The sequence below is a fragment of the Pelecanus crispus genome, chromosome 5 (genome assembly GCF_030463565.1).
Source record: "Pelecanus crispus isolate bPelCri1 chromosome 5, bPelCri1.pri, whole genome shotgun sequence".
In the NCBI taxonomy this organism is placed as follows: domain Eukaryota; kingdom Metazoa; phylum Chordata; class Aves; order Pelecaniformes; family Pelecanidae; genus Pelecanus; species Pelecanus crispus.
The window spans coordinates 20513731-20541213 of record NC_134647.1 but is presented as its reverse complement, the minus strand read 5'-3'; the positions used below and the strand labels follow the sequence as shown (position 1 = coordinate 20541213).

Sequence of the window (27483 nt, the reverse complement as noted above, 5' to 3'; positions counted from 1 at the left end):
AACTTGGAAGATTATGCTTTGAACAAGATGATCGAGACAGATTTCATGTGCTCAGTTGGATTCTCACAGCTAAGTGGAAATCCCACATTATACTCTTAATTCATTGTGAACAGATAACCTTTTCATGTCTGTGACAAGGAATATTTTAATTCATTGTCTCCTTTCAATTGGTGGTTCCTATCAGTGACAAACTCATGTAAAAATATTCAGAATCTGAGTTCACCGTATGTTACTTCATTATACTAATGTTAGCCCAGGGGAGGAATTGTAGCTTTTACTGAACAATTTTTTTTTGCAACATATCAAGACAGAAACATTGCACTAGCTAAAAAAAGGAAAAGGTGGTAACACTTTTGCTGGTATTTAAAAGTTTGACCAGCCCATCACGAGACACCTACTGGTAATGTGTTCATGCTAATACCATGTCAAAACTTGGCATACAGGAAAACTGATACTTTGGGCAATGTATGTATTTTCATTATGCTGCTTTGGACTGGCCTCTGAGGGTTGGCTTTGCTTATCAGGAAGCACTGAAACAAAAATGGATATTATCAACTGAGTACTAGTGAGTCCTCTGTACCAACATAGTTCAAGAAGTTCTCATGCATTCAGTCATGATATTTTTTTAGACATTCATTGTGTCTGACATCTTGAGGTAGAAATTAGATGCCTAACCTCTAATGAAAAGCAATAGTAGATGGATGTCTTACTTTTTAAGTACCAGCCTCTGCTGGCAATTAGAAAATACATCCTCAAATGTAGTTAGTTCCAATTTGATTAAACAGTACTAAGTTCAACAGCAAGTGCTTCCATCAGGATCAGTTTCAGCAATTTGAGCTGCTGTAACCAAAATGTTCTCAGTTGTGTAACAAACAATATCCTAGCCTGTTTGCCTGCATCACTAGAAAGCATTCAGCTCTACTAATGTCTTATGTTGAGGAGTTTGTTCTTAAAATCAAGATACATAACATACAGCCTGGCTACCCAAATAAAATATAAGGCACCATAAATGCTTCATTTTATTATGCATCAGTACATTTAATCTAAGGGGTCGTTGACCTATTCCCTTTAGAAATAAATTACAGTGCTTATTGAAAATGACACTGAGTTCAAATCCCTTCAGTGCATTTGAAGACCTGGATGAAATGGATCTGCAGGAACAGAGAATCCTTTAACTTATTTCACATAGACCATCAAGTAATCACCAGATTGTAAGAAAAAGGTGTTACTACCATCCTGACTGGACGTAAACCAATGAACTAGAAGTGAATGCTCCAATTTTCCATTACTATTCTCCTGACCTATGTGACCACCCTGTTAGCATATAAAACCATTAGGGATCTGATTAAATTAATTTCATTCTCATGCTTTCTAGTAATCCCTTTTCTGAGAAATCTGTAGGCTGAAAAACTCTTCTAAAATTTCACTTAGAGTAGGATTCAATGGCAAAGTGGAATCAGAGCTGGTGTTTGCATTCAGCTTTCAGCTGGCACTCTTAAAATTTTCTTAAATAGTTTTATCATCTCTGTGATACAGCCAAACACTACCATAGAGTAGCTTCACCTAGAAATAAAGTGATAAAGATTGACTTTGTACTTAGGTATGCCTCATATGTAAATAACATATATACCTATATAGAAAAAAGAAAATAGAGAGACCATGGTTTTAATAACCCTATGAATTAGAGAGTATTACCTTTTCTATCACCGTCTTGATTTTAGAACAGATCTGGGTCATGGAAATGTAATTTTAGAGAGCACAAAGGTTACAGAGCATACTAAGGTTATGCAGCCTCCTGAGCCCCATACCTCAAAAATAGTTACGAGATTCATATGTGCAGCTTCAGCTTTGTGATCTGTGAATACACAACCACCAGTCACCCCTTCTGAGCATGACATCAGTGATGGCATCTCTAGCTAGATATCAAAGCTTGCTTTTCAGTGAGATGCATTTCTAACTTTAGACTTTATATCAGCGAGTTCTCTCAAAATATGACATATTTCAAACGTACACAGAATGAATACAGAAATATAGAGTGCATATAGAGAAGGAACATGAGGATAAAGGAAAAACCTTAAAACTTCATGTCATTACTTTGGGTGCTGTAAACTGTACCCAATTTAGGGGGCTTATGGCCCCTAAACTGCACTTCCCCCCAAAATAGACCATTATGTCATTTATTCATTATTCTAATACCTTCTTTCATTATTCTAATACCTTCTTGAACAGACTTACAAAATACACATCAGCTTCCTACAGTGAAGCTTACAGTGGATAGGTGACCACAGTCTCCCATTCATGCTCTGTGAATGGCCAACCAAACAGGTCACAGATGCTTTGGTGGTGCTTTGGCTGGATCAGGAAGTTTGACTGTGGCCAAGGATTTGCTTAAAGTTGAGTATAGAGCAGTAATGTATGTTCACCCAAACCAGTAAGAGATTAATATTATTCCAAACTGGAACATAGTAGAGAGTCTCATAATCAGATAGATTAACAGAGCTTCAGAAGAGCTTCCTAACATTTGTCCTGTCACACTATAGCAGACTACAGTACCAAGGAAACATTTATTTTTAAAAATCAAAAGATCTAGTACTTTTTACAGTTTACTTTCACATATTTTACTTCCATGGTAAGTATTGTAAAGGATCACCTCAGCTGAAAAGACAGGATGTCCCCTTGATATACTGATAGACAGAACGGCTTGACTTTGCACTCACTCCTATGGGCTCGTGGGAACATTGCTCACAAGTATGCCTCTCATTACATTACAGAGAATCTCATGCATTTCTAGTTTTAAAGCATATTAATATGAAGAGATCAGGAGCCACATTCTGCTCTTATTTACACTCTGCAACTGCTTTTGGTGCTAGGTTCATATTAAAGTCCTGGTGAGCTCCATTTCTCTTGTCAAGGTAAATCAAACATTTTTAGTGAGTCTCGTAATGCCACATGCTAATCCCTCTATGGAAGCTTCTCTGTCTGGAGATGTTTTAAACGTGTTTATTAGGAAGACCATATTTATATCTTCAGGGAAGCCTGTATATAAAAGGGAAAAACCTTGTAGGGCAGATTTTGCAGTTGGCTAAAAGATTGAAACTGAGCTTTGTTTTACACAGACTAAAGGATAAATATTTATCATGTAACTGGGATTTAAAGGAGCAGGATGAAAGAATAAAAGGATAAAATTTGGACACCTCTTTATGTCCCAGTACTACATTATGAAAGTGTTGAGAATGTATCAATTGACTTTCCCAACACATTTTATGCTTGCTGGTCAATGATAGCTTTTAAAAGCTTCTCCAAAAGTTGGTTCAGCAAACTATATTTAAATTTATTATTCATTGGCACACACCAACATTTCACCTATGTTAGATGTCATGAAACTGTACTTCGTCCAATATCACTAGAATAATCAATCACATTGATTCAGCTAGCATGGTCTGCAGGACAGTGGTGACTGCTGTTGGAACTTAATATACACGTGGATAAAATGCAAAATGCTACCATGTCACTAATGTGTTCCCAGATAACCTAATGTTATATCCCATGTTGCGTGACAGACTTTTGGAGCCTTCATTCTTGGAAAAAGTAATGACCCATTAAACTCCAAAGCCCTGGAAAAGAAATTTAATTCCTTGGTATAGGTTAACATAACAGGACACCCAAGGTAACGTCCTGAATTTCATCTATCATTTTCCAGATATGCTGGACACACCTATTTCTAATGGCTATAAAACAAACAGCTTTCCTACGTTTGTGGTCTGGAGCATCCAAGTGGCCTGTCACAGCATGCTTAGACTCAAGTTCTGAGATCTTCTGTTACCTTGTTGAGACTATTTTGGGGTGGGGTGAAGAGTGAAGACAAAACAAGGTGAAAAGAAGTATTTGCCACAAAATTCACCCCATGGACAACACCAGCAAGATTTTTCAGAGTTGCAGCCACCCAGCTTTCACTTCAGTGAAAGGAAAAGTGAAAATAAAACACAGGGTTCTCTGAATCTGCAGGATCTGAAACAATAAGGCCCACACAGCCACCACTAGCTCAGGGCGAGTTTCATGTTTACCCAGTGGAGGAAAACTGTTAAACATTAACACCAATCAGCATAATATACTGATCACTGTAAACTGTATATAGCTGTGTAGCTTCATATTTAGGTTAGAAATGCACCTGCTCTTAACTTCATATCCCTGTTCCAGGCCTTTTGAAAGTGCCTGTTCTTCACCAGTGAGACAGAGGGAAAGCAGACTGTTTTTATTATTCTGTCATCATTTGTCACACCCTAGCTGTGTTTCTTTAGTAACGTAAGCAAAGAAAAAAATCTGGTGTTTCTGCTTTTGATTTACCCACAGGTGAAATACAAAGGGCCAGACTGACACTCAACATTTAAGTCATAGTTAGAATGCAAGAATGTTTACAGTGGCAGTGACAGCAGTGACTGCCAGCACTTAAAATCACAGCACTGATGATAACCAAGAAAACAGTTTTGGGAACACTAGGTCGTCCAAATGTCATTATTTGGCATATCAATATATCTCATTATCTCTCATGTACTACTTCAACTAGACATGAAGACAACTGTAGAATATATTGTTTTAATACATAAACAAAGCAAACAGTTCAGATCGTGGGCACACTATTCATTATTTAAGAAAGTTTAAACTCCTCTATCAAACCATCTTACTGACTTTTCAGAATTAAAGTCACTTGTGATACTGCTGTGATATAGCATGCAACATAAGATTCCCCCCCAAAATGTCAATGCTGAGTAAGGAAATTTAAGTTTGCAATCAGTATGCTTTAGCATGATGCTAACTGATGGTTTGGTTTTGTTGGGTGGCATATAGCTAAAATTTTTCACAGAACTACTTGTTCAGGAGCAGAGCATACGACACTGACAAAAACTGAAATGATAGTGTTAAGTTTGACAGTTAGGAAGACCTCAGTGAAAGAAAAGGACATTTATAATACATTCACTACTATGTTATATTTTATAATGTACTAAATAGAAAGATTAATGGCTGGAGATAGACATTCTCACAATTTATATTCCAATAAAAGGGTCATAATAAAGTCATTTTGGTTTCTAATCGAAAAATCACGAATATTAGAGTGGTAACACAGATGACAGCAAAATGAGTTTTGGTGGCCCGTGAGATTATTTTGATGGTGTGTATTCAAGTTGGCAATACACACATCAGAACATCATTGCAGTAGGCACCTTTTAGCACGATTGTTGACCATTTTTAATCACATAGCAAACAATGAAATGGGTACTGTGGATGAATATTGAGGGACAAGGACTAAGTTATATGACATTGACATATAAGTCTGTACTGCAGCCATTTGTATTGGGACTCCTCTACAGAGTCAAGGCTGACAAGCTCCACCAGTTCAGCAGGTGGCACTCAGAAGCAAATAAGAAAATAAAACAAAGAAGATGCAATCAGAAGGAAGGATATGAAACAGGGCAAGTAAAGCACTACATTTTCTAAGTTTCTTGGCTTTTTAAATTGTGAAACACATCAAAGGATCTTTCACTTCAGTCTGATTTCTTTTCTGTGATGACCACCTTTAACCCTATCATTACGAATAGCTTGCAGAAAATTTCAGAATACTCAATGAGCATCACAGAAATTAAATTATTCCAGCAGTGTACATTAGAAATAGGTCTTCAAGCAGACAAAACCTTTGGGAAAAAAGGGAAGATATACCACTGATCATAAACTTATTTGGCCTTTGACATATTTTAATGCACCGAGTTGGACAGATGAGGGAGCTGTATTCCATAATTTAAAGCTGGACAGTGCATTTAGCATACAGTTTATATATAGAAGAAGTGTGAAGGACCATTACTCCATAGGAAAAATATTTGGCTGTATTAGAGGGAAGTAAACTGTTCTTTCCAATTTCAGCAACATATGTACATTTCTCACATGCCCCTTCAGTCCTGTTAGCCTGCACAGGAGTGGAAAAGGGTAGACTTTAGCCAACTGGCCGCTATTCCTTGACTTGTTCCTGAAAGGACACGACGGCATGCCAGACTCAGAACAAAATGCACAGAAGAGTGGGAAGAAGACACACTCATACTCTACAGGACACTAATCTAGATCTTAAAGCCAAACTGTAGTTATCTATGGAATGACCACTATAAAAAGTGTTATGAGCTCACCTTTGCTTGAGGTAGTGGATGCCCCCTAGATTATCTACTTACAGGTATATATGTCTGCATATTTGGCCTACCCCAAAACTTTATATCTAGCAATACCTCAAATTACTCATTTGTAGGTTCTATCATAAATAATTGAAGTTGCCTCTTCATTAAACAAATTATTATTTCTCACCTGCTCGAATACTAACACTAATTTCTCTTTGTAAACAACAAAATGCAGGTATTTGCTAGATTGCCATTAAAAGTTCCTTAAAAACTTATTTAATACTACCTACAGAAAGGGGCTTTTGGTTGATTATAGGTTCACACCACACACACCCACACACACCCCATTTTGAACAGATAACCATGTGCTATATACTTCATATCAGATGCTGTTTTCAGTCCAATTCAGTATGCTCTTACCCTTCTTTTTCTTTCTCTGAGACTGTGTTCCTCTGCAATTGTGCTCTAAGACCCATGGTCCTACACAGCTAAGGAGTTTGTCCCCCCCTTTCCTTACGCTCAGTGGACTCACCAGTTTGGGATGTTTTCTTTCAAGACATCTGAAGAGAAAGAGGACCTACTCTCTGGAGCATTTATGAGACCAAGTTGGCATCCATCACAGGAAGCTTCAACCTCAGTATTCCTGGAAGGTAGAGGGAAGAGAGCTAAGTCTATCCATCCACTGTAACAGGAGTAATATTCAGACCAGGCATTGATTTATTTTTTTCTCTCCAATTAAAAAAGCAAAAGCAGAAAACAAATTGTTAATAGTTTAGCTGGGTGATAAATGCATTTTTTATTGTGTCTTTTTCCCCTTCCCTTTCATTTGTGTTTATTGTCTGAGTGCTCAGGTCATATTGCAGTTACCATTACTTTGGGAAAAACTTCAAAGTAAAGGTGTTTGCCTCATTATGAGTCATTATGATCCATACATTCTTTTAATCTCAAATATTTTCTTTTACACACTGATCTTTTTTTCCATTGTATTGAAAAAGAATATCAGCTTTTTAAATGCTATCTCAAGGGAACCTTAACCCTTGAATATATTGTGTCTCTGCCTATCAAGACCTTTAAACTTACCTGACTCAAAAAAACTCTCAGTGTACACAGGGGAAAATGAAATAATTAATATGGAATTTTTTACATAACACAAAAATTCTTATAATATAGAAGTCAAACAGCACCTGAGTAACTCTTAGAAAATATACCTTTCTCTTCATACTGACACTCAATTGTGTAGGAATGCTATTCTGTCTATGACTATCTGGACACATGTGTAGTCAAAGTGTCCTAAAAATTTCCTTCAAAGATCACATCCCTGGGTCACTGACAGATTCTGTTTCTTCTCTTTCTCAACCCAGAAGTATCCCTGAGTTCAGGTTAAAATCTTACCAATTATAGCAGATGCCGTCTGAACTCCTCCCTACCAGTTTGTTACAGTCAATAGTCTTTATTCTAGGATTCAGTGCTGTATCTACAGATTAGAGACAGTCCCGAGAAATTACACAGCAAACCCCAAACCCCATTTTAAAGTGGCTTCAGGCTACATTTCCAAGGTATGTGGCTGATTGACTTTTCTCCAGATCATCTTATTTACCTGTCTTTGAATCATTTCAGTAATCTAATATTTTGACTCCAAATAGATGCTGGTTTTCTGTATTTGTGTTTTATTTTCATTATCATATCCACTTGCTTTTTAAATGTGAATAAATACAACAGAATGTGATTCAGAAGAAAAACAGTGATTTCATGAGTTCCCTTGGCAGTCTTTCCCCCATATAATTATCCTCATCTTTAAAAGCTTTTCCCAAAACAGCGAAGCTAAATCTTCCAAGCTGCACATTCTATCTATCAATTCTTGTCTTTTTTGACAGAGACCTGTTTATTCCTTTCCTTTGTTCCATCACAGTTCACATATGTAAACAATTGGGTTTTCTGTTGGTTCTCTAGATTAACAAACTCAGTTTCCTATTTCTTCAGGAGTCATGCTTCTCTACCCCTAATTATCTTTAACTTGTCTCATCTAGACTATCTTCAGCTCACCCCCATCTGTCTTGAAGTACCTGAATTTGAACACTGCTTCCCACAGCAGTCCCACAGCATTGCAAGAGAGACCCTAAAAGCCCTCTACAGAGTAGGCAAATCTCCACGTGTTTTACAGTGATGCTCCTGCTTACGATGCACTGCTCCGCAGTCACACTTTCCTCAGCTGCACATCGCTACCTAGGTATAGACCTCTGCACTCATCCCCACTGAACTGCAGCCTATTTTGTCAGACCATTTTATCTAATTTTGCCAGGCTAATTTTAAATTCTAATCCTGGTGTCCTGCAGCCCCTAACAGCCTGGTATTGTCTGCAAACTGAAGTGGACTTTTCAAACCATTAATGAATAAAGTTAGATAGATTATTCATATATTATTAACCATAAGGCATTTTCAATTCTGGTCTGACTAGATAAGAGAACATTATGCATATAACCAAACTTTCCCCCCATAATTAATTTGAAAATTACTGTCATTTTCAATGACCTTGAGATTGTGTGCATTCTAACGTTCTGTTGCAGTTCAAAAAGCTGCATGTGGACAGAATCTACCATAATGAGGCCTTTTTTTACCCTTCTTCGGCCCTTGGATGCCAGTGTAAGTTTAGGATCAAATGACAGCTTAGCTGAGTTTCCACATAATTGGGCATTAATCAAAGTTTGTGAGATTTGGTAATTTTTCCTCTGTACTTACACACTTAACATATGCACTTCTGAGTTGCCAGATGATACACATACATACTTCCCTCCCTAAGACAATACATGTGTTTTCTAGAATACTTAAACTCCCAATGACAGCTAAACAATTTGACAGATTTTAAGCATTTTTCTATGTGCATTTTATTTTCTGTAAATGTTTCTTGGCTATGTATGTATTTTAGTTGGTTTTCATTGTTTATTTATTTAGTCTTGATGTGGTTGCTCTCATTAGTCACATGGCGTAGCTCTTAGCTGCGTATCTTAATGGCTGCAACTTTGAAAACAGGCAAGTAACGAATAACCAGTAGTGAATGCTGATGAATGAAGATCTGCTGAATCACTGCATAAATATGCTGCATTTGAGACAAATATAGGAATTCCTAAGGGCTAGCTATTCTTGAAGCATTGCTACAAACAAATGTCTTTTGGTAAATAATTGAAAATACTCATACCCAGAGGTACAATATTGTGACTGAGCCATCCAGCTATTTGGATTTTTAATTCATACTTGCAAATAGTAACCTTCAACCAGCTTTCCCTAGCTCTAAAACATATCACCTGTGCTATTAACATTAAAAATCTTAATATACTAGAAAGCACTGTAGCTGCTTTAGTAAATGAACAAGTAATTAATTAAAAAATTATAATAATTGAGAAAGATTAATCAATAAAAGTGTCATTAATCTGAAGCATGCTACTTCCAGCCTTGAGTTTCTGATGGAAGTTAAAATACCACTCTAGCTATCACAGTTAAAATCTGGTTCTTTAAGTTTGAACAATTGAAAGGTTAGCATGGGCATTTACTATTTAGCTATCCAAATCACACCTTATTAGGAACAAGTGGCCGATACAAAAAAACACCATAAAGGTAAAGACTCCCAGTAAGAAGGCCTAAATTCTAAGTACACTTTTCCCATTACTCATAGGACATAAGGTTAAAATGAATATTCTAGCATTCCAGACAAGTATAATAAAGGATTTCACATCTTTTTTCTCCTACACCTTAGCTTGCATATACTCACTTCAGTAAAAGTGACAAAACTCTTGCTAACTTTTACAGGTACAGGAACAGACCCACTTTTTAGCAAATGTCAGTTAGACCAACTAGAGAAAAAACAAAACAAAACAAAACCCCCTCACAGTACTCTCGGGTACATACTAAATAAATACCAGAGCAAGTGATTTTTGGCTGGGGATTAAGTTGTCATTTTTGTCCCATCATAAACTTCTTTATTTCATGCCCTGTGCAATACAGGTGAGCTAGATATTTTGTATTTCAATCTTTGCTGGCAGACAGACAATAAGTGACATCTAAGGGCAGAGTTGTACTGAGCAAAACCTCAAAGCTATTTTGAAAAAAATCTAGACTTACCTTCTAGTTTCATACCCAGAAAAAGCAAAACAGAGAGATATAGCAGAAAAGCGAAATCTTCCTCTCTGCTACAACCCTGCTCCAGTGGCTAAGTCAGTCATTCAAAAATTAACTAAAAGAAGTCACAGTTCAAAAGGATTTTCAAATTTCTCAAGTCCAGACCTTGCTGATACAGGTGTCGCTCCATACACATGTTGGTTGTTTGCTTCATCTTGTTTTAGATTTCTCAAGTAATGGGAATTCCAGCTTGCCTAAAGCTGTTCTGTGGTCTAGCAGATATCAAAGAACACTTCTAGCTATGGGCACTGTTGGAATAAAGTGAGGGGGAAAGAATATCCTAGAGCATGAGAGCTGAGAAAAGCAGATTCGAGTGAAGAAGGAAAGTGATAAAATATACTGGATGTTGGAAATAGAAACATGTGCCAGGAAGAATGAAGATTAATGAAATATTCCCATAAACAAACATAATCTGTATAAACTGTAAAATCCCATAAAGGAAAACCTACATATGGGAAACAAGAAAGCTCTTCTTACTAAATCTTTGTTAAATATGAAATTCAATAGAAAGTTCCAGGCATTCATGAATACCAAAGCATATAATTTTTTTCATTTTTTGCAACATTGCCTGTCTAGACAGAAACTTTATAGTGAGCTCCAGGCAACACAGTTGGGGGTGGGGGGGGGTGGGTAGGGGGAAGGGGAAAACAAAAATTCACAGTTGCTGTGATTTCTCTTTGCTCCAGGTATGAACAGTTATCATTGTCCTTTCTGTTATACAACTTCAGTCCTTTAGAAATGAAGAAGAGATGACCCAATGCAAAGCAGGAATTAATTGTTATTTTCCAGCAAATAGTACTTTGGGTTTCCTTATCATGAAGTTCATTATCTGAGAAGTGGAGTGTTTAAAACTTTTCCAGGATAAAAAAAGCTGTCTCCACAGTTGGGTACTTCTTGATATTCAATGCAAACTGGTACATTTTTCTTAAAATTTAAGTTTCAGTAATGTGTGAAATCATGTTTTAAATACAAAACAGACTTCATGACTACATTTGCTCATCAAATATAGCAAGAATGCAACCCTACGCCTGCATGTTATTTTTACGGTATGTATGTTTGCTCTATTGAAAACAGATCTAAAAATATAGTGTCTGTAAGAGGTAGTATAGAGACATGTAAATATGTTAATTGAAGGGCAAAAAAAAAGCATGTATTTAGCTTAAGTAATGCAATTTTAGGGATAATATATTTCATTATTGTAGTAATATATGCCAAAATACTGCTTTCATGGAACAGTGTATAAGTTATTACAGAGATATAAAGGCATCCTTAATCCATTTTAACAGGGCTCTGTTGGAGAACTGGATTTGTAAAAAGGAAGCTAAGGTATTAGATCAAGGTACATGACATTCTGAAAGGAAGAAAAAAAAAAACAAACCCACAAACCAAAAAACAGAAGACAGCTGTGGCGGTGTAATTTTAGCTGCTTTTGGGAATGGACCAGAAATTAGTTTCAAGTGGGATTATGTGAGTGTCATGGGGCAGAGAGAAGGTTGGCTCAAAGATTAGTCATTAGTTCAAATGGCTTTCAGGAAGCTGGTGATGAAAAAGATGTGCTTGTCTAAGTCTGTATCATTCAGCTTGTTAATATGACTTAATTATTCCATGGACAGCAACCCCCAAGACAAAAAAAAAAATATTGCCATCTGTATTAGGAATTTGTAGCTTGTCTCAGAACAAGGACAGAAGATCAATGGTGATTACGAACCTCCCCTGGCCCTTAAAATTATATGACAAAATTAAAGAAAGGTGATCTGATACTCTTGGGTACATAGCACTTGTGCATCACTTAATCTTTTTAATGTAGAATGAATGTATCTATCTCTGCAATACTGGACAGGTCTAATTCCACATCTCTATCGGCCCCTGGGGGGAGGATCACTACTTTCCTCAGAGAAAGGGAAGTAAAATCTAAAATATTACAAAATAACACTGACCTTTTTTCAAAATTAAAGGATACTTTTCTTCTTTCTTTTGTTATGTTCCCTTCCCTTTTCTCCAACTATTAAAACAAACTTAGATTATTTTTAAAAAGGGAAGTTCTGTCCATATTTTGAAATGGAGAGAATATTTTCACTTTACACACTTTGTGAGAAAAAAATGGGAACGTATGCTGGCAACTTTAAGTTGGTGTAATTTAGTTTCACTTGTAGACTGAGGTACAGCCATTCACATCAGTTGTCTTCATGATCTGTGCTTCAGAAAAGCTTGATTTCTGGCACATACAAGAGCTCTAGTTTGTCTAGAATTGGGATGTATCACAAAATTGAATGTTGCAGAATAAGCTACAGTCATTTATTATATCCTTACCAGAGTTCCCATTGATCTTGGAATGAGCAAAATATTGTGTTAGTGAGACACAGAAGGCACTGGAAACAACCACTACTAGCTAAATAACGTACTGCAGTTGCACGTGTAAGTTTACAGCACATGTTGAAACTCATACTTAAAAACCCAACTTCAGCACTGTAAAGGCCTGCATTAACATTTTCATCCGTTTTGTATTTTGTGTTTAAAGTGTATGATACTACCTATCCACTGTGAGTATTTTTAAAATAAAACTGAATAGGAACATGAACATGTTTCCTAGGCAGAAAAGTCACTATCTGTAAGACAGCTTGAAACAATGAAATGCTGTTCAGATGCTCACATAAATGAGTACACAGCCAGGCTAGGAAAGGTCAGATGTAGTTAGGGTACAATCCACAAATCGTAATTTGTTTCAGCAAGATTTGGTGTGTTAGACTCAAATATTTGACTGGATTGTTAGCATTACTGCAAATGCAAGGACAAGCCTTTGTGTTTAAATAACTGAGGAAGATGCACAGCCTAGTTTCTCATGTATTTTCCTGATTTATGTTATTAACCCAGACTTTCTGGTGTGTTTTGTTAAATAACAGGGTAACTTGTTCAAATCTCAAATCTTAACACATTTAGTGCACTTGAGCACATAATTTATTTCCTTACATGATAAGGCAATGATACTGTTCTGGTGAAAGCATATATTCTTGCATCCTTGTATGCTTAGAGCATAGAGTGATTTTTCCACCCTATTCATCCTACAGCCTATACAGAAATGTGAAATAGCAGAATTTTTAAATCAAGCAGAAAACCCCAACAAAAAGTAGATAAGAAATGTGAAAGGCAACTCTATTGACAGTTACATTATTACCGAAGGCTTTAGTTTTCCACTGAGGGCTTCCAGTACAAATACTAGTGACGTGAACACAGTTTCTTACTCTGTTTTTGACAACTTATTTTCCATTATAAAAAGGAATATTTTGACCATCCTTGCAGGAAGTCTGATGTATAGTGTCATTTTGAACTTGATGCTGTCATATGATACACTCTAGTTCCCCTAGCCAGGGTACATCCCTCTTAAGAGAATTCCCATGATGCTCCACACCTTAGTCAAGCAACAATCCATGGTATATTTTAGAAAACTTAAATCTTAAGGGTGATGGCTTCAGAAGTACAGAATGCAGTTCACTTTGTAACTCCTGTAAGGATCAGGAAATATATGGCTTTGTTTTACTGAACAGAAAGTTTTTTTGTGGTAAATTTTGAGTGAAATGCAAAAGGAAGACTTTAACTTTAGTCAATATATATTAAATTTAAAACTACAAAACCCATTCACAAACAAGAAAAGTTCTATGGAAATGATCTCAAATCTTCTGCTTGTAAAGTCACTACAATGGAAACAAATTCAGTAACCATTTATAACATCTAACTTCTTGCTCTCCCTACAATCTCCATAAACCTACAAGAACATGTGTTGAAGCTCCTTTTCTCCTTGATTTGTATAATCTCACTGATTCCTCCAGAATTAATTCCTAATTTACATGAGTAAAACAAAAAAAATTAATCAGAAGAATCAAGATCTTAACTGAAGCATTTGAGAATCATCTAACAAGGACCAATTTTGACCAGTAGATCATTTAGGGATCTAACAGGGATTATTTTCAAGTTCCCCTCCCTCCCAGTTCCCTCTTCTCCCTTTAGCCAAAACGCCTACCTTATAGATGGGAAACCAAGAGTCCTAATTTCTCCCATGCCTAGCCTAGAACAAAGTCTTGAATATGGTATTCTATGCTAGTGAATATCTTAATGATTGTTATTAGTTGTTCTGCAATGGGTTTCTCTTGCTTCATTTTGCATCTTGCTTGAATCCTTCCTCCACATTTTATTTCAGAAGCATCAACAGCTTTACAGCTCCTACTCTATAGAAAAGACCCTCCACAGGGAGCTTTCTGAAATAAGAACATTGCAGGACAACTACATTGTTTTCTTCACTAACCAATCTACGTTTTTCCCAAGAATACTTTCATTGGATTTTTGTTTTCCTCCTGATAATGCCTTCTTACATTGTAGCAGCTTTTCTGAGCCTAGATTTTTGTCAGCTTGACCTTTCCAGCTTACTGGGCCCAACTGTTTTTGTAATAAATTACTTTGCTTTTCAACAGCTTCCTTACTTCCAAGGCCTTTTGCTGGCTTTATTAAAAGTTACAGGTCAGTCTAAGCCATAGGTTCTCAATACTAAATCACACAATATAAAAAAGACTCAAATATTTCACAATCAGCATTTGTAAGAAAAGAAAGTTTACTAACAAGTTTGTTTTCAAATTTCCATGTAATTCCAAAAGTGTCAAAATTTGAAAACATATAATCAAATTATAAGGTTGATCAAAACAGGGGAAACAAAATTTAAGAAATTATAATATTTAGTGGTAGCACTGGTAAAAATCAAGTTTTGCCTACCTGAATGAGATAGTGTCTACAAGTCCTTTGGGTTCTTATCACCCAAATATATATCTCATATATATGCTGATATATCACTGATAGAGCTAGCGATTAGTGGATTATCTCAGTCTGCAGCTTTTAAACAGTCACTGAGTTACTGTGGATTTACTGAAGTGAATTAATCTTTGATGTACTCACGCTGCTTACAGCAGTATTACAGCTTTTGATGCACCTGCTTCTGCGGCACGTCTTCTCTATTCTAGGTACTATACTAAAGAATCCTTCTCCACAGCAGAAGATATCTAGTATAGCTTTAGATCCTGAAGTTCAGATACCCTTTCTCCTGGCAAAGAGTGCTTCCCTCAAAGTAGTTTTAACCAGTGCCACTGGTAATCAAAAGTTATCACAGAAAAGCTCTTTTCAGCTCCTGTAGGTACAGCTATACTAGGCCTTCTGCCAGTACACAGTTATGTAATCAAAAACCTAACCTAAAATTCTCCTGGCAAAAATTTAACACAGGTTTGACCTAAGAAAAGCATCAAGTTCTTGTTCTCAAGAACAGAAGGCACAATGCTTTAAAGTTTCTATAAAAATGAAGATCAGATTCCAATCAAGAGAGTCGCAGAATCTCAGCCAGGAGAATTGGCACACAAAGGCCAATTAAGGAAAAAACATTCTTCCCCAAACTTTTCTATATATGTATCACACAATCATTAGAAGGGTACTTTACAGTTTACTCTCCCAAACATGCATGAGATGGAGACCAATCAGCACAAGTTTGGACCACTTAGCTGTGGTCCAACCAGGAGACATAAGCTGCCATTCACTGCCTCCACCACTGTTTTTGCCAGTTTTTGTCATACAGAGGAGAAATGGGCAGATGACACTTATTTCTAGCTGAGTCTTTAGGGATTCAATTACTAAGGAAATTGTACAACAAATAAGACAGTACAGATTTGGCCCTTGGCCCTTCCGTCTAGGCTCACAAAGACTGAAAATTTTCAGCTAGTCAATTTTCCCTTAGCTGGGGACTTGACTTCGCTGCTGGATTAGCTAGGCTGCTTTATCAGCTTCTGTCTGCTAGTTTATGAATGGCAGTTTGAAAAGTCTACTTTGCCAACATAAGATTAGCATCCACAAGCCTCAGATTTATTTCAAGTTATTTAGATTAACATCCATGTGTCCTAGATGTAAAATTTCAGAATGGCAAGCTGATCTAAAAGAGATTTCTCCCTGCCCCCCAAATGTAAAATGTAGATCTGTCAAAAAATGAAGATAAAAAATGCAGGTCAGTGCAGAGTGTTGGTATATTAAGAAGCTTGAAAGAATGTAAAATGCATATATTTCCATAAGGGAATTGCAGAATTAAGAAATGCAGAAAATTAAAATGCAGAAAAATTTATGTGAAGAGCCAACAAAAGCCATTGAGACTAAGAATAAATCTTAGATGTGCTGAAGTTATATTGCATGCACGCAAAAATAAGTCAGAGTTGATTCAAAAGACAGTCTGAAGACTTATGTTTGCAGTGCTTATAACATAGCATGTAAATATTAAAATCATATTAGTGGGAGTTGAAACAGTGAAAATTCTTAAAACCTAAATGCATGCTAGGTGTAGAAGGGAGAGTTGTCAAAAGAGACAAGGTAATTAACATGCTGTGAAATTCAGAATAACTGCCTCATAAGGGAGCCCTGCTGACCTAGGGAGAGCTTAATTACAAAGTATGGGAAAATTAGGACAACAAGAAAAACCTCCCCATGGAAATATTAGAGAAAGCAGAGTTGTTTCCTATAACTGTAATGCTACAGCTGTTCTCTCTTGGATCTTTCTTCTAACCTGTTTTAAAGGTACACTGAAAATTTGTTTAGACGCCAAAGTATATTGGCCACAAACAAAGGCAATACAAATCCCAAGCAGTTACTGTTTTGAGATGATGCTTTATATATTAGAATGCAACCAAACTGTAAAATGAATGTCAGTGTTAACTCCCAGTTCATGGGTGTTCAAATTGATTTTGAGGACTTGCAGAGCATAGCTATTTGGGGGTCCTATCTGATTTGATTGTATTGCCAGTGATGCAGGCTACATGTATTTAAAATAGTTATTCACATGTTTTCAAGAACTGAAAACATTGCAACATGGCCTACAATATTCTATTACTATCAGAAACATGGTAAGATAAAAAGAAATTAGATTTATACAGAAAGAATGACAAATGTAATATTTAAGATAATTGCCATGTAATTAAATCCAAATATTCAGCAGTATTTCATTAACTTTCCAACTAGAAATGTGTCTATAAATCCAGTTGTAATACTTGCACAAAACATGAGCTGCATTTAGTATTTGTGGATCACAAGATCCACCTTGAAAATTTGGCCCTAAGCTCCTCCTCCTCCTTACCCATCTTCATTTCAAGGTTTCAGTTATACTTCAATAAAAATCCCGTATCATCACAAAAAAAGATTAAACAAAGCACGCACTAAGAGGTAGACATATAAAATCCATCACAAATGTTAGAGTTTAAGAGAAGCAAATATTTAACTGAACAGGCAGACAGTTCCATGAGAACAACCACTCTGCAGATGGCTGACCAGCTGCAGGTCTATTTAATTTATGGCATACAGATGTTTGATTACACATTTGTTATGTGGAAGACCATTGTGCAGCCAGGTGTTCACAGGGTCAGGTAATCAAGCATTGTTTGATTATGAAGAATTCATAAAGTGTTATTATCGCAGTGCTAAAGCAACTACTATTATTCTTATTTCTATTTGTCTGACTCTAATCGGGGCTTATTTTCCTTGAATTGCCACTATCCCAATAAGCAAAATTCTCTTGAAACATTGTGGCATAGGCATATTTCACACATTGAACCTACTATACGTTCTTATTACATAGTATTTGTAGTCACTATGGAGAAGATGGAGAAAGAATGAGAGTTTAGTGACATTAAGTAGGATCTTTTGCTTCCCTGCAACTGAGAACTGGGAGATCACCTCAGTGGAAGTTTTTGTGTACATTACTTAATTCTTCAGGGACAACATATGTAATAGCATCTCTGCTTCACATCTCAGACTTTCCATATGAAAGTCAATTGATGAGTCAGGGAACAAACTAAGGCTCTCACAGTATTTATCATTTGAGCTTTCCCCTCTTTTCAACATTAAATCTTTCAATCTTGATTGAAAAGACAAGTATTAGCCCAGAGCACTAAGACAGACATTTCCTGCAGATTTACAAAAACATACGAAAAACTGCCACCCTAAGATTTCATTAATGGGCTACAGACACGGTGCTGAAATTAAATTCGCATTTCACTTGAATTCTAGACAACAAAATGGACAACTGCAATAAAATGTGTTTAGCAATAGGTACCTATGGAAATGCAACACAGCAGACATAATGCTGCCTTATGACTAGGCATTGTATAACTACTACAATGATAGCACTGGTCCAAAGATCTATCAGCTTTTCAATTGACCTGTCTTTTCTTAGAATTCATCCTTCTGTAACAGGTTTGTAGATGCTATCTCAAGCAACAGCATCCAGGATTTTCTCCACAACAAAACTGAAGAAAAAAATATTGTAAACATTGTTGAACCCTGACATTAAATGTAGACTTTTTCCCTATTATAGATTACATTTTTCCTTGAAATCTCTGATGATCTGCTGGGCCCTCTCCCTGAGGCCACTTGCCAATTGATCTTCCAATGTTAAGAATCCAAAGAAATTGCTATTAACTCACAGAATTTTAACCTCCTGCAGATCTGACTTTTCATCTTCAGCCTGAATATTTCCCAGATTTGCTGACGCTCCACAAGAGCACCAAAGCTCACTCCCTTACATGCTGCTCTTTACAGGAAGGTCCCACTAACCATACTCTCCCTCTGCAGCCAAAACTCCTACTCCCTGCCCAAAAATCAAATGCTAGCCTTCTGTGGCCTTTTAAACAAAAGACTGACTCTTTACCAGGTGGTCCTGATAACAAAATTCACTGGCACAGTTCCAGTTGCACTTGTCAGGACTTACTAAGCCTTTTGGTTCCTTGCACTCTCTCTTTTTAAGTGGAGATTTATTCATCTTACTACTGAAGTTACTATTTGGAAGTTACTATTGTCTCTCTTAGAATGAGAGACAGAAAAGAATTAGAAAAGGAATCAAGTAGCAAATAAAGTAGTAAAAATGAGTGATCTCCTACACTATCTCAACTTGTCAGTTTACACACAGTGCGTGGAATAACATTAAACTTTTTTTTTTTTTTTTTTTTTTTTGCATTAGGCCATAATATCAGGACAATTATTGTGTTTTCATAAAAAAATTCTGAAACCTTTAGACATCGTGGAATACTGTGTCCAGTTCTGGGCTCCTGATTACACACAGGCATACTGGAGTGTGTCCAGAGAAGGGCCATGAAGATGGTTAAGGATTGTAGCATCTGACATACAAGGAGAGGCCGAGAAAACTGAGACCGCTTAGCCTGAAGAAAAGGCTCAGGGGCTTAGGGGGATCTTACCAATGTGTATCTTACGAAATACCTGATGGGTGGAGTAAAGGAGAGTTAACCAGACTCTTCTCAGTGGTGCCCAGTGATAAGACAAGGGGCAGCAGGCACAAACTGAAACACATTACATCCCATCTGAACAGAAGAGAAAACTTTTTTACCAGGAGGGTGATCAAGCACAGGAACCGGTTGCCCAGAGAGGCTGTGGAGTTTCCTTCATCTTTGGAGATATTCAAAACCCAGCTGGGCAATGTCCTGAGCAGCCTGCTCTTGCTGACCCTGCTCAAGCAGAGGAGTTGGACTAGACAATCTTGTGTGCTCCCTTCCAACCTTAACAGTTCTGTGATTCTGTGGTTTTGACATTGTCTGATCAGGTACCACCAAATGCTGAGACTGTGGAGAGATTTCCCCAGAATCACCACCTATTTAATTAGATGTAGTCCTTCCAAGCCCTTCCTCTAAATATACACACTTTTCACACAGTGACTATACACATACACATTATCTAGTTCTCCAAAGTGATTATTTTTGCTGGCATTTCAAGTCATGCTACAGGTCCACTGGAGCACCAGAGACTCTGGTATGTAAGATCAGCTTGTGTGCTGCTGTGCTTATAACAATGAGAAGAATAATGAGCTATTGGAAATTAATGTTAATGCATTTATTCCATTGTCTTCTCCTTTTTTGTCATATCTATGCACATGTGTGAAATCTAAGTTAAAGCACTGCATCCAACAAAATAAATAATATTCATATCCATAGCATAGTATTTAATAAATATAAACATCTCACATGCAAGTCAAATATAGTTTCAAGAACAAAACCACCTGTTGTCCTAAGGATTCAAAGGCATTTTGGTAATCCAGCTTGAACCAAACTTTTTATTTCCCTATTCTTACTGACCCATCACCTCTGGAATCATGGAGATGGGAGATAAGGGCTAAAAAGAAGTTGCCTAACAGGAAAGCCTAAAACCTATAAGTAGAGTGCGTATTACTAGTTCTCTAATGTAAGGATGCTCAGTTTAGATCCTAAACTTACTTAGTAAGTAACCTAACTAACTCAGTAACCTAAAACTCACTACAACTATCAAAGCCTATTAAGTACTCAAGGTTGGACTGAGAATCTCATGAGATGGGGTATTCTGAGAAAATCCTGATACTTCTGATTTCACTAAGAAAATGAACTATAAAGACATTTTTTCTTGACAGAACTGCTTTGCATTTTCCTGTCAGTGTATGGACGAAAATTAGAAGTGAAAATTAATTTACCAGATACACAAAGCAGCAAAAGTTTTGATGTTCAGATATTTTAAGAACATAAAAAAAAAGGTGATTCTTGGGACCATCAAAGGGCAGTACTTTATAGTATTCTGTTTTCCATTGTCCCTAGTTTTATTTTTGTACCACCATGCATTTTTGCTATTAACATCAGAAGGCATTTGCTTTCAGATTTCTTTAACTTTGCAGAATATAGTCATGCTTAGTGTCGTGGTTTAGCCCTAGCCAGCAACTAAGCACCACGCAGCTGCTCGCTCACTCCCCCTACCCCGATGGGATGGGGGAGAGAATCGGAGGAGTAAGAGTGAGAAACACTCCTGGGTTGAGATAAGAACAGTTTAATAATTGAAATAAAGTAAAATACTAATGATAATAGTAACAATATAATAATAATAACAACAATATACAAAGCAAGTGATGCACAATGCAGTTGCTCACCACCTGCTGACCAATACCCAGCCAGTTCCCGAGCAGGGATCGCTGCTCCCCGGCCAACCCCCCCCAGATTATATACTGAGCATGACGTCACATGGTATGGAATAGCCCTTTGGTCAGTTTGGATCAACTATTCTGGCTGTGTCCCCTCCCAGTTTCTTGTGTACCTGGCAGAGCATGGGAAGCTGAAAAGTCCTTGACTAGCACAAGCAGTACTCAGCCACAAGTAAAAACATCGGTGTGTTATCAACATTCTTCTCCTACTAATTCCAAAACACAGCACTATGCCTGCTGCTAGGAAGAAAATTAACTCTATCCCAGCTGAAACCAGGACACTTAGCTAATGAGAAGTAACTAGCTAACTGATTTGAAGTTAGCTAGTTGCAGGCAGACAACTATGGATCTTTGGGACTAGGATGATCTGGAAGCCAACTGCTTCCATGTGGTTTCCATACATTCTCAATGTGGAATAAGGCTTGTCAGAACATGTATGCTTTAAGGTACTCATAAGAAAAGCTTTTATCTGCATGTCAAGATTAGTGAAATGCTAGTAGGGTGTGAATGACTCGGTTTTGTGGCCAAATTAATTGCTTAATTCTATCTCAGGTCTGTCAAAGGTCTATCAGACTATTGGTCTATCAAAGTAAAATTGGCACAACTTTGCTGAGATTTGATTCATTCAGTTTATCATTCCAATATAACAATTCTGTGCATCACAGAGAATTACCAGTTTACAGCTCACTTTTTCAATCACATCTTATGAACTAGATCAAGAAACAATTCTTACAGTTTTCTTCCAATCTCTGAGCTTGAAATTTAAGCTCTAGGTCCATTTCATTATGTTTTATTTGGTGGTATACAATCTGCCTCCTGTTACAATAAACTGTACTAACAGCCTTCAAATCAGTGAAACATCACCTGCACACAACTCCTTCTAGATTATATTCTTCCATGGAGACTAGGGAAACTTTCTTCGTCTGCAGGAACTCTGTTAGGCAGAACTGGGCTCCATGGGGAAACACTGAAGACAGAATGGGATATGCTGTTCTGTCACTCCGAAAATGAGTAGCATATGCCTCTGGCAAGCTTGTGCTGCCAGTTGTGGGAGTGGATAGGCCTCATGGCCAAGAAAGCTGCTGAGTGTTAGGTTTTAATTTTGAACACTAAAGAGTGTCTCCCCTACAAGACAAAGGGAAATATTCTGTACAGGCATAACTCCTGAGTAAGCAATAGCTTCAATTGCTCTAGGCTAGATATGATTTTAAACTGGAAGTTGGGATAAGCACAGATAGGATGAGAGGAAATGGCCTCAAGTTGTGTCAGGGAAGATTTAGATTGGATATTAGGAAAAAATTCTTCACAGAAGAGTGGTCAAGCATTGGAACAGGCTGCCCAGAGAGGTGGTGGAGTCATCATCCCTAGAGGTGTTCAAAAAATGTGTAGAGGTGGCACTTCGGGACATGGCTTAGTAGGCATGGTGGTGTTGGGTTGATGGTTCGAATGATGATCTTAAAGGTCTTTTCCAACCTTAATGATTCCTAGTTTTACTTTCATTAAAAAATAATCCATCCACCAAACCAGGAAACATGAAATTAATTATTACTGTACCCTTAATTGGTTTAGTTGTGGACTTGGTAGTGTTAGGTTAATGGTTGGACTAGATGATCTTAAAAGTCTTTTCCAACCTAAACGATTCTATGATTCTATGAAAACTGAGCAGGATAATCTCTTCTATTTTTTGGACCAGTGCCTATGATCATGCTCTTATTGCTAGCACTATTGACCCCTTTTTCTAATATCAGTAGTACTAGAGTAGTTTCTAGAGTAGTTATCTGTTCACTGTCCTGTAGTTTTATGTTTGGATAAGTGTAGAAAAGGTTTCATAGCCTTACATATGAGTTTTTCTGAAAAGCCCAAAGGTTATGATTAGTGCAAAAGTGCTTTGAATAATGAATCTCCATTCTTTTGTCCTTTTTTATACAAGTAATCTAAACTACATGACAGCCCTCCTGATAGCTGTCAAGAGTAGCAGTGAGGCCCTGTCAATCAGTGCATGACTTGTGACTGTTTCCTAAGCAGCAACAGACAAAGCAAACCCTACAGTGACAGTATTCTCTGCTTGCTTATCTTGGCAGTAGCCCACAGCTCTTAGTATTTTAAACATGACTAAAAATACCTAGCAATTCAGAGAATGGTATAAATGGCCTTGCAATAGACCCCATAAGCCGACATTATTTATCACCAACAGGTATAGAGAGGGGAAGCACTGAAAGCAAATTCAGGTAGGATATATCTGCAAGCTTAGTTATCAATAAGCAAATAATTAAAAGAAGTAGACTGCCTTAATGTTTTGTTATTAAGTGACTAACCCACAGATTCCTATTTAAAAATAAACCCTGCAAACATTTGGTTAATGGCTGTCCTCTGGACAATTCTGCTTGTATCTTTCAGGAGTATGCTTAGCTATAATTGTCATGAAAGATTTATTCTAAAAACCTTCACTACACCTTTATGTTCTCTAAATTAGAGAGAATTTATTCTTTGGTACAAATCAGAAAGAAAGCATAATCATATTCACCTCATCTGAAGATTTTACAAGGAAACAGGACAAAGTTCCACAGTACCCATGATGAGTTTCATACCTCAGTTAACGTTTTGCTTTCTGAAATGAGTCTTCAATTACAATATCTCATTCACAAAGAGATCCCAGGAGTTTCCAATTAGGGCAAGAAAGATATGTGTCTAATTTATATTCCTGAAAATGTGCTGCTTGGGAAGACTAAAAGAGCAATACTGCAGTATATAAACCAATCAAGAGTAAACAATCTAAGATTCATCCCTGGTATTGGTATTGTACAACTATGTGAGAATATGGGGGCACAAGTCAGTAAAAACCTCTTTTTGCTGTAGCCTTCCAGAAAAGATAAGCAGTAAAGGTAGTTGACTCTGAAAATTTCCTGTGGAGAGAAAGTAGGAATAAGGAGATATTTGGGGAAAAAAATGAACAAAAAGTTCTTTTTTCTTTATTGTTCTTAATTTATTCTCCACGTAGCTTTTTAATAGTCTTTTACCACCAGAACACTTAAGTATTTCATCAAAGTCAAATCACTTCATGGTCACACCTTTTGTACTGTATGCCAATACATTCAATATTGTCCCCATTTTAGAGGTGGAGAAATGAGACAAAAGGGTGAATATGAACATAGTTATTTTAAAGACCCTAAATTTTAGAAAAGCAAAATTCCAGCTCTTCAAGGAGTTAGTCAGAAGGACCCGCTGGGAAACGGTCCTCAGGGACAGGGGAACACAACAGAGCTGGCAGATCTTTAAGGACACCTTCCACAGAGTGCAAGAGCTCTCAGTCCCCAGGTGTAAGAAATCAGGCAAGGAAGGGAAGAGACCAGCGTGCCTGAGTCAAGACATGCTGGTCAAACTAAAGAGTAAGAGGGAACTGCCCAGGCAGTGGAAGCAGGGACAGGTGTCCTGGGACGAGTACAGGGAAGCTGCCCGGTTGTGTAGGGAGGGGGTCAGGAAGGCCAAGGTGCAGCTGGAGCTGAATTTGGCAAGGGATGTAAAGAATAACAAGAAGGGCTTCTACAGGTATGTCAACCAGAAAAGGAAGGTTAAAGAAAGCGTACCCCCACGATGAACAAGAATGGCGACCTAATATCAACAGACAAGGGGAAGGCTGAGGTACTCAACAACTTCTTTTCCTCGGTCTTCAGCGGCAACCTCTCTCCTCACCCCTCCCGAATTGATGGACCAAAAGATGGGGACCAGGGGGTAAAGCCCCTCCCACTGTAAGGGAAGATCAGGTTCGAGACCACCTGAGGAACCTCAATGTACACAAGTCTATGGGACCTGATGAGATGCACCCCAGAGTCCTGAGGGAATTGGCTGATGGAGTTGCCAAGCCACTCTCCATGATATTTGAAAAGTCATGGCAGTCAGGTGAAGTCCCTGGTGACTGGAAGAAGGGGAATGTTGTGCCCATTCTTCAAAAGGGAAGAAAGGAGGACCCTGGGAACTATCTACCTGTCAGCCTCACCTCTGTGCCTGGGAAGATCATGGAGCAGATCCTCCTAGAAGCTATGCTCAAGCACATGGAGGACAGGGAGGTGATTCGAGACAGCCAGCACAGCTTCACCAAGGGCAAGTCCTGCCTGACCAGCCTACTGGCTTTCTATGAAGGAGTGACTGCATCAGTGGACAAGGGAAAAGCAATGGATGTCATTTATTTGGATTTCTGTAAAGCATTTGACACAGTCCCCCACAACATCCTTCTCTCTAATTGGAGAGATACGGGTTTGATGGGTGGACTGTTTGGTGGATAAGGAATTGTTTGGATGGTCACAGCCAGAGGGTCATGGTCAATGGCTCGATGTCCACATGGAGACCAGTGAGAAGGGGAGTCCCTCAGGGGTCTGTACTGGGACAAGTGCTGTTTAGCATCTTCATTAATGACACAGACAGTGGCATCGAGTGCACCCTCAGCAAGTTTGCAGATGACACCAAGCTGAGTGGTGCAGCTGACATGCCAGAAGGATGAGATGTCATCCAAAGGGACCTGGACAAGCTGGAGAGGTGGGCCTGTGTGAGCCTCATGAGGTTCAACAAGGCCAAGTGCAAGGTCCTGCACCTGGGACGGGGCAACCCCCGCTATCAGTACAGATTGGGGGATGAAGGGATTGAGAGCAGCCCTGCGGAGAAGGACTTGGGGGTACTGGTAGATGAAAAGCTGGACATGAGCTGGCAATGTGCACTTGCAGCCCAGAAGGCAACCAAATCCTGGGCTGCATCAAAAGAAGCATGGCCAGCAGGTCGAGGGAGGTGATTCTGCCCCTCTACTCTGCTCTGGTGAGACCTCATCTGGAGCACTGCATCCAGCTCTGGAGTCCTCAGCACAAGAAGGACATGGACCTCTTGGAGCAGCTCCAGAAGAGGACCACCAAAATGATCCGAAGGCTGGAGCACCTCTCCTACGAGGCCAGGCTGAGAGAGTTGGGATTGTTCAGCCTAGAGAAGAGAAGGCTGTACGGAAACCTTATTGCAGCCTTTCAGTACTTGAAGGGGGCCCATAGGAAGGATGGGGGCAATCATTTTAGCAAGGCCTGTTGTGACAGGACAAGGAATAATGGATTTAAACTAAAGAAGAATAGATTTAGACTAGACATAAGAAAGACATTTTTTACAATGAGGGTGGTGAAGCACTGGAACAGGTTGCCCAGAGAGGTGGTAGAGGCCCCATCCCTGGCAACATTCAAGGTCAGGTTGGATGGGGCTCTGAGCAACCTAAAGCTGTCCCTGCTCGCTGCAGGGTGGTTGGGCTGGATGACCTCTAAAGGTCCCTTCCAACCCAAAGCATTCTATGATTCTATGATTTTTAAAAGGACCTGCATGTTATGTTGCTTCATAAAAGTCCGACTCTCTGGCTTTTGAACTGCTCTGAAAATCTAGCTCTTGTCAGGTGACAAAATTGGAGAAGAGTTCTGTAAGAAGCCTGGCTTCACTCTGGACACTGCTCAGGACACTGTGGAAGGCTTGATTTCAAGCAATTGATCCCATCTCATACAAGAAACCTACTGCAGTGACAGGAAGCTCTCATCACTGATTGCAGAAATGTAAACAGAAGATCATCTGCCTATTTTTCTGTAGTAACTTACCAGGGAGATACCAAATTACTTTCCTGCTATCAGTATGAGTTACACAATAAAATACTGACTATTCTCAGCTTCACCTAAAGAACTTGCTAGGAGCAAAACAGAGCAATAATACACATAAATTTGTAATGCTATAAAATATTACTTTTGCAAAGAAAAATGAAATACAGTAGAAAAATTCTGTTTATTGATCATCATGCACATTCTTAATATTATTGTTAACATGGCTAGTATACACTGACTGTTCAGGGTAAGAGAGAGCTCTATCCTGCATCATTTTACAATACAGAACTCCCATTTTCAAGCAACTGTTTCAATTCAAACAGATTTTGCTTCTGGCAAAGCTATTACATGACCAGCCATTGATGAAATTATGTATCTTGTACAATGAAAGATTAAAATTACAGGATAAGTATAAAACCAATATTTTAATGATACTGTACTGAATACAGGTTTACATTCTAAGCCTGCTGTCACTGAAGACCACTTTTTTTTTTTTTTAAGGTAATATCAGTGTAAGGTTGGAGAGTTGGAGGTT

General features: G+C 38.0%; 1 protein-coding gene across 1 annotated transcript in view; it reads left to right on the top strand.

Moving 5' to 3' along the window:
• Window positions 1–27483, top strand: part of KCNH7 (potassium voltage-gated channel subfamily H member 7) — a 242744-nt gene that overhangs the window by 39593 nt on the left and 175668 nt on the right. The gene's annotated exons all lie outside the window — the stretch shown is intronic.